This window comes from Oryctolagus cuniculus, chromosome Y, assembly GCF_051225735.1.
Source record: "Oryctolagus cuniculus isolate XC-2025 breed Fujian yellow rabbit chromosome Y, ASM5122573v1, whole genome shotgun sequence".
Classification (NCBI taxonomy): domain Eukaryota; kingdom Metazoa; phylum Chordata; class Mammalia; order Lagomorpha; family Leporidae; genus Oryctolagus; species Oryctolagus cuniculus.
In genome coordinates, this window is record NC_142889.1 from 27,516,237 (window position 1) to 27,525,348 (window position 9,112).

Here is a 9,112-nt window from a genome sequence, read left to right on the forward strand (position 1 = left end):
TATGGGTTCTTGGCTTTGACAGCTTCAAAGAATGGACACATGGCAAGTTAAAGAAATTTTGTACATATTGTCAAGGAAAGGGTCCTAAATCCAAGAGTCAGGTCCCTTTCTTGGGATCTAAAATGTTTCCTTAAAACATTCTGATTGTTAAAAAGAATACTTGAGTTACCTAACCCAAACATACACAAGATTTTGTTTCTGCAGACTACTTTCAATCAAAAGTGTTCATAAATTTAGTTTTATCAGTTTTCAGAAAGTTACTTTGTGAGAAAACTGTGTTGTCTCTATACCCCAAGCATGCTTTTTGTGAAAGATTTTCAGCCTTTGCAACTTAATCAGATGTTTAAAAAGAAGGGAGAATTCACAAACAAGAGCTGTTGCACTCTCATGGTAACATGTGTAACATGACAAACTTTTCTACTGATAACAAATCTTAACAAAAAACATAAAACATCTTCCTCATAAAATAGGAACAACATAGAAATGGATTAATGGGGTAATCTGGGGCATTCCGTTGTATAAGATATTTAAAAAGAATTAGGTTAACTTCAAGCTAGATGAGCAAAATTGACAAATTCACTACAAGTTTTTTCACGTAGCCAAAAGTTAATCAAAAATATGGCAAAAGATCACCATGACATGTAGCCTTTATTTTAAGGAGAGAAACAGAAAAGTAGAACGGCTTCATGCATTTAGGAGAGGGAGCTAATCCTACAATAAATGATTGTTCCAGTCTCTAGAACTTTGAACAGTACCCACCATGACAGTTTTTTGTGCATACCATAAAATTTTTACCTGACCATAGGAACTCAGTGGTGGGTATGAAGTTAATGAATAAGTAGCAATACATAAAAGAAACAGACTGGGATGGTGTTTAAGGTGTAGTTATTACTTAGTAACCATACCACTCAATAGGGCATGCCACTAAATATGCTAGTTATAACCAATTCTTGCATTTTTTACCTGGGCAAATTATTAGACTGACTTTAGAGTCTGTCACTTTTTTAAAAAAAGTACTTGAGACTTAAATTCTGTTAGCACCACAACCTGCCTTCAGTAACATTAAAATACCTTTGAGTACCAGAAGCATGCAGTTGGAAAAACAATCTTTTTACAAATGCAAATCAGTATTACCAACACTCTGGGTCAAAGATTAGGGTTTTAATGATATTAACAGTAGTCTGGTAAACATTTAGAATCTGACATTGAGAAACAAAAGCTTGTTACCTGACTAGTATTTTTGTTTAAAAATATTAGTTCCGTTAGCTTATTTAAAATGTCTGACATTTATTTATCCATAGAATTTATATTTATTTCATTCCTTTCATCTCACTGAAAACTGTCTGCAGGCTCTTTGATTTGGATTAGATGTGTGAAGTACTGTCTTTTGCCAAAAACCTCAAATTAACTGTTCTTTTAAACGTAGTGGATTTGTGCTTGTTTGGAGATCACTTCAAAACTATCTGTACTATCTGTACTGCCTCTGATATTAAGATTTTATGTATAGCATAAAGAAGCTAGCTCTGACTATTTTCCTAAGAATAAAGACCTATTTTTGTAGCATGTCTTAGGATCTCCAGGAGTCCAAGAATTATTGTGAGTGTCCTCCATTTCATTTTTCACTTAATAGCTTTTAAATAGACATTTGGAAGTCATTAGAGATCTGTCTTGCTTTTGGATTATCTTATATATTCACAGAATCTAGTCATTGGTTAAAAAAAAATCCCAAGATATCCTCAATTGCAGTGAATGGGAGGTGTATAGAATAAATATTGGGCTGGTCTTCACTTAATTTTAATTGTTGATGGAAATATCCTGTGGTCATGTACATGTCTTTGGATTTGAAGTTAATGGTAATTTAATTCTGGTTTTCTGGGAACATGGCCCACTGTGCAGTGTTCTTTTCTATCACTGGCAAATAAAATTTCTCTGAAGATTTGGAAAGAAAAAATAAAGAGTGTCAATTGTTAAATAAACAACAGCAGTCACCGTGCACTTACTCCCCATGTAGGATCTCTGTCCTTCATGTGTTGTACTATGTGAAATAATGGTATAACTAGTACTCAAGCAGTACTTTATACTTTGTGTTTCTGTGTGGGTGCAAACTGTTGAAATCTTTACTTAGTATCTACTAAACTCATCTTTTGTATATAAAGATAATTGAAAATGAATCTTGATGAAGAATGGGATGGGAGAGGGAGTGGGAGATGGGATGGTTACAGGAGGGAGGGTGGTTATGGGAGAAAAACCACTATAATCCAAAAGTTGTTCTTTGGAAATTTACATTCATTAAAAAAAAGTTAAAAAAAATTATTTAATAGCATGTGACCAGTGCAGAAGCAAATACAGTTATAATTAGACTTTACAGGTTGACTTTTATGTTTTTGTAAGTGCAATGAATTTTAGTAACTAAAACTGTGAGAACAAACAGTAAATAAGGTTTTTTTCTGGTCATGTTCACCAAAACATATAGTTCATTTTCTAATGATGCAGATAAATGCATGCTTTCTTGATATTTTTATCTCATTTTAAAGTATCTCTTTCATGAAATCTAAGATATTTTATCAACAATACATTATTGTCTTGATGGCTTTTTTTAGTCTACTTATTAATTTTAGTAGTAATGTCTGCTCTTATATTACTGATTGCATAAAGTCATTTAAAATGTTGTTATGGAACATCATTTGAAAAAAGAGTTTGATACAATGTCAAAGTTTTGTTTTATTTGAAAGACAGAGAGAGGTAGAGATATATATAGAGAGGTCTTCCATCCTCTAGTTCACTCCTCAGATTGCCACAACAGCTGGATTTATGCCTATCTGAAGCCAGGACCCAGGAACTTCTGGCTCCCCTACGTGGTTGTAGGGGCCCGAGGACTTGGGCCATCTTCCACTGCTTTCCCAGGCCATAACAGAGAGCTGGATCAAAAGAGGAGCAGCCATGGTAGAACCAGCTCCCATATGGGATGCCAATGCTTCAGGCCAGGGCTTTTACATGCTGCACCACAGCACCAGCCCCAACAGAACTTTTTACTCCACAGCAGCAGAATACATATTCTTCTCATCATTACATGGAACTTTATCTAGGATAGACCATATGCTAGGCCATAAAGCAAGTCTCAGCAAATTAAAAAAAAAGTGAAATCATACCATGTACCTTCTGTGACCAGAATGGAATGAAGTTGAAAAACCCCAACTCAAGAATCTCCAGATCATATAGAAACACATGGAGACTGAGCAACATGCTCCTGAATGAACACTGCATCATAGAAGAAATCAACAGGGAAATAAAAAATTTCTATAAATGAATGAAGATGATAATTATCAAAACTTATGGGATACAGCAAAAGAAGTATTATGATAGAAGTTTATAGAAATTTTTGTCTACATGAAAAAAACTGGAAAGGTACCAAATAAATGCTCTATCCATGTATATAAAGAACCTAGAACAAAGAAATAATTGAAATTAGAGAAGAAAAATTGAAACAAAAATTCCACAAGATCAGTAAAATGAACAGCTTATTTTTTGGGAAAACAAACAGAATCGATATACCATTGGCTAACGTAGCAAAAAAAGAGGGAGAAAACCCATATCAATAAAACCAGAGGTGTAAAAGAAAAATTAACAAAAGATATTGTGTAAATAAAAATAATCATCAGAAATTACTACATAGAGCTGTATGACAGCAAATCAGGAAACCCGGAAGAAATGGAAAGAGTTCTGAACACATACAAGATACCAAATTGAGTCAAGAAGACAGAGAAAACCTAAACAAAGCAACATCCTAGACAAGGATTGAATCAGTGATAAAGACCCTCCCAAAAATGTAAAGCCCTGGACCACAGATTCTCCCTGTGAAATTCTTTCAGCTATTTAAAGAAAAGATAATTCCAGTTCTTCAAACAAGTGAAAGGGCAGGAATCATCCCAGACTCCTTCTATGAAGCCTATATTACCTTAATTCCTAAGGCAGAAAAAAATACTCTAGAGAAAGAGAATTATAGATCAATATTCCAGATGGACATAGATGCAAAAATCCCCATCCAAATATTAGCCAATCGAATCCAAAACACATCAGAAAGATCACTCACCTAGACAAATTGGGATTTATCCCTGATATGCAAGGATGAATCAACATTCTCAAGTAAAGAAATGTGATATATCACATTAACAAACTGATGAACAAAATAAAAAAGATGATCTTAATAGATGCAGAGGAAGCATTTTATAAAATACAACATCATTTTATGAAGAAAGCCTTATGCAAATTATGTATAGAAAGAACATTCCTATATAAGAATGTTGTTGATATTTTGATGCTGATCACATTGAATCTCTAGAATTATTTTGGTCATATAGAATTTTGATAATATTGAATCTTCTAATCTTGAAAACTTTTCCCATTTTATATATTCTTACTCTTTGTTTAGCATTTTGTAATTTTCTTCTTAGAGATTTTTGGCATCCTTAGTTAAATTCAATCCAATAATTTATTTTTTGTGTCTGTTATGCATGAGATTAATCTTATGAGTAGTTTCTCATCCATGGTATTGTGTTTGTATTTTTAAGAAATGTTATCTTGCTGACCACAAACATTATTTTTTAAGATTTATTTATTTTGCTTGAAAGTCACAGTTGCAGAGAGGAGAGGCAGGGAGAGAGAGGGAGGGAGGGGGGGGAGAGAGAGAGAGAGAGAGAGGTTTTCCATCCACTGGTTCACTCCCCAGATGGCCTCAATGGTCAGAGTTGCCTTGATCCAAAGGAAGGAGCCAGGAGCTTCTTCCAGGTCTCCCACATGGATGCAGGGTCCCAAGGACTTGGGCCATCTTCTACTGCTTTTTCAGGGCATAGCAGAGAGCTGGATCAGAAACGGAACAGCAGGGTCTCAACTGGTGCCAATATGGGATGCCGGCACTGCAGAAAGTGGCTTTACCTGCTTTGCCACAGCACTGGCCCTGGTATTGTGGTTGAATGCAAAGGTTATTGAATTTTGTGTGTTGATTTTATATCCTGCCACTCTACCAAACTCTCAGTGAAGTCTTTTGGATCCTCTATATATAGAACCATGTCATCAAATAGGGGTAGTTTGGATTCCTCTTTGCTAATTTGTTTCAATTTAGTCTCTTTTTATTGCCTAGTGGCTGTGGCTAAAACTAGCAGGACTATGTTAAGTAGCAATGGTGAGAGAGGGGATCCACTGTATGGAGGAGAAAAAAGAAACATTATTCTCTTCAAATCAGCTAATTTGGCCCCTTCTAAACAAGAACTAAAAGGTCAAGAACATGCAAGTCTTCTGGATTTAAATCATTTCAATTTAAATTTAGATAATTTAGATGATCGTACAAAGACCCAAGGAACCGCATTGTTTGGAAATATCATGAACAGTAGCTATCACTTCGATGGAGCAAAACCAGAACATTTTCCTGAAGCCATATGGTTGTGGTTCAGTATGTTTTTTGAATGACCCAGTTATCTTATATTAAGGGTCAAACTGATAGTTTTGAGACACAAGCACAAAAGCTCTTGTACTTAAAATTGTGACAGAGAGAGAACACTCAATTATCAAGAAGGATTGGATAGGATAAGGTTGTATTTTTGAAAGTTTAACATTGATATCAAGAAACCAGAGTACTGATCTTTTTGAGGGTGGCCAATCCATTTGATGTAAACATGAAGAACTTCTAAAGTAAAACGTCTTGTGCCTTTCATTAAGTGCACAAATTGGAAATAAGTCTGGGAAAGCTCTCCAAAAATACATAGGAGTCCCCCATCAGGAGGATGATGCCCTGCCAATAGTGTAAGAAATTTTCTGATACTATATGTAACTTTATTATTTTAGTAGAATTAGTGTAAAACAGTGGCATGACTTTGTAGTACTATGTAATTTGGGGGTTTGACATTTGTAAAATTCAGGCTTTTATGTATGATGTATCATAATAGAGCTAATTTATCCACTTGCTGATCTTTGCATGATCAAAATACCAGCTTTTTGCTGCTTTGAAATTAGAAGATTTTTTAAAACGTAACTGTTGATATTGGCATTTGTGTATGAAAAGACTCCATAATAGATCTTGTTTCTAAAAATTCAAATACAACTACAATAAATTCTAGTTAGTCAAGTGTTACTGCATAAATATTCTGTAATATGTGTATAAAAGTGATGCTTTTGACTTCATATGAAACACTCCATTTGACTTATTCATTGATGACTACTTAAATTAATAAACATTACATAAAATTTTCATAAAGGGTGAAGCTCTTTGGGAAACATTTGAGTGAACTTATAAGAGTACTAGAGACTCAACCAATTTTCTAGTTAACCATTATTATACATTGCATGGTCACTATCCATTCAGGTAAGTGCCAGCTATATAGTGATTAATAATTATTATTAATAATAGCACAAAACTACATTAAATGTACTGGTAGCAGTTATATGACAATTGAATGTAAGATATTTATGTAGGCAATAACAATAAGAAAATAATTATTATTCAGCTTTTGTATATTTTAAGAGAGGGTATGGAATGTAATTCAAGCATCATTTCCAAGTAGTTCTACATTGAATTAGATTTTTGTTGCATTTCTATTGTTTTTATTTATCATGCTAAGATTAAAGGTGCACTGAATTAGCAGAATTCTCAGACAGGTAATCATCTCATTCATATATTTCTTGACTTTTATATTCTCATGGATATTTCATTTCTCCATGTAGCGTTTGAAGTAATTAAAAACACATGAAAAATCTTACAGACATTTCATTTTAAAGATGTTTATGTTGAGCGGCCCATGAGAGCAGGAGGGGGTGGCGGTGGCAGGAAGGTGCTGCTCTTTGGCATAAATTGCAATCAATTAGGGATCGTTTCTCAGAATTGAGTTAGAAGTGGAAGTTCAGAAAAGCGAGGCCACCATTGCTGCTTTGAGCACCTCAGAAGGGCAGAATGGATTTATCAGGAGTGAAAAAGAAGAGCTTGCTAGGAGTCAAAGGAAATAATAAAAAGACTGCTCTGATGAGAAGTCTAAGGACCGCTCCAAAGATAAAAGGGCCACCAAGGAGTCCAGTGAGAAGGACCCCGGCCAGGACCAGGCGTGAAAGCGGTGCAGCGCTTCCAGCGGTAGCAGCAGCACCAGGTCTCCTTCCAGCTGCAGCTCCAGCTTGGGCTCCAGCACCAGCAAGGGCTCCAGCTCCACCTCGGCTTCAAGCCACTCCTCAGCTCCAGCTCCAGCAGTTCCTCTGGCTCCTGGAGCGCCTCCTGGTGCAGGCACAACAGAAGGCACTTGGGCTCCAAATCCAAACCACCTTAAAGAGATGGAAAGCAAAGGAAAAGATGGAACCCATCCCCTAAACCCACCAAAGTGCACATTGGGAGGCTCACCAGGAACATGACCAAGGACCACATCATGGAGATATTTTCCACCTATGGGAAGATTAAAATGATTGACATGCCTGTCGACAGGATGCACCCATCTGTCCAAAGGCTATGCCTGTGTGGGGTTTGAGGAGGCTGAGAAGGCCCTGAAGCACATGAATGGAGCACAAATTGATGGCCAGGAAATCACTGCTACTGCTGTGCTGGCCTCCTGGCCCAGGCCGCCCCCTTGGGGATTCAGTCCTCCCAGGAGAATGCTTCTGTCACCTCCTATGTGGCACGGGTCACCCCCCACGCATGAGAAGGTCTCCTCCCCGAGGCCAGGTCTCCCGTGCACTGGCGATCTTGCTCTCCTGGCCACCGCCATCACAGGAGCAGCTCCAGCTCCAACTCTTCCCAGCGAAACTCATGCCCCTGTAACTTGTATCTCAGCCACCTCAGTTCTGTCGCTTTTCTAGCCAGAAAAGGCTGCATAGGAAAGGGAATTCCTCACGCAGGCAGGCTTCAGTGTCCACAGTGGAGTCATTTTCTCTGCAGGTTGAGTTCTGGCTGCAGAGCCTTGAGGGTGTGGGGTTGTGCCTGGGAAGATGCCCTCCAGTTTCAGAGCCAGAAAGCTCACCCATTCCTGGTTCCCAAGAGTCCCTTCAGCAGGGACAAGTGAGACTTCTGGTACAATGAAGCTCCACCTGCAGTGACCCTTCCACAGGTGGCCTGGGCCAGGCTGTAGCCTGCTCACACCCTTGCTGGGCACCGCTGTCCTACAACCAGCTACTGTTGACCCAGAGGGGTGGCCATGAATGGCTCTGTCTCTCCACATACTCCTCACACCCCTCTCCAGATCCCATCACTCATTGACATTGGTGAGTGAGCTGAGAGCCCGCTCTGCAGGTTCATCATAGAAACCCCCCATTGGCACCTGCCACTCATGGTGGGCTTGCTGGTTACCTTGGCAATGTGTACATTGCTCTTTTTGGCTTTTATTGTATTGATAGTACTGTACAATAAAAGTACTATCAAATTCCTGTTTTGAGTTTTGTAAGTTTGTAGCATTTTAGATAACTGTTGTGTTAGTGCTTTGTTGTGTATAGTGGGAGAACTGTGTTGAATAAACCTAGGGTTAGAATGCAAAAAAAAAGATGTTTATGTTAATTTTACTATATCTTCTAATTTAATTGGGACACCAACATTTAGAAATTCCAATTATATAAAAAATTGGTTTGTTACAAATTCATTTACTCTTTTACCACATTGGGGTACACAATAAAAGAAGGAAAGGTTGTTTCCTTAATTTTTTCTTCTGAATTTTCTTCTTATGCCTTGACCTAATTGATTTGGATTTGAACAAATTGACTTATGCTTATATCCTTGTTTTATTCCCAAGATATTGATTGGAATACAAGTGGTACTTAAATTTGTAAAAATGCCATCAAATCAATAATGGGAATTGATCTGTGTCTTAGTTAAGCCATACCTCCATATCTAATTTTCATCTCTGCTAATTTTGACCACTCAGATATAATTTAACAGATTTTTTCTTCAATATTTTGCTAAAAATATATGTACCTGAAGTTTTCTGGAAAAATGTGTAAAAATCAATTTATATTCTTAGTAGTGACTCACAATGTCTTAACTGATTCCAGTAAACTTCAGGCTTCCATGGGGCTATTGTTTATACAGGTCTGAAGAGTCATTAAATCCCATCTTTTATAATCCTCTAAGATTCTATGGTTTACTGAATAAGAT

At 37.1% G+C, this 9,112-nt stretch overlaps 1 pseudogene; it reads left to right on the forward strand.

Moving 5' to 3' along the window:
* Window positions 1–6,889: 6,889 nt before the first annotated feature.
* Window positions 6,890–8,030, forward strand: LOC149119429 (uncharacterized; annotated as a pseudogene).
* Window positions 8,031–9,112: the final 1,082 nt, after the last annotated feature.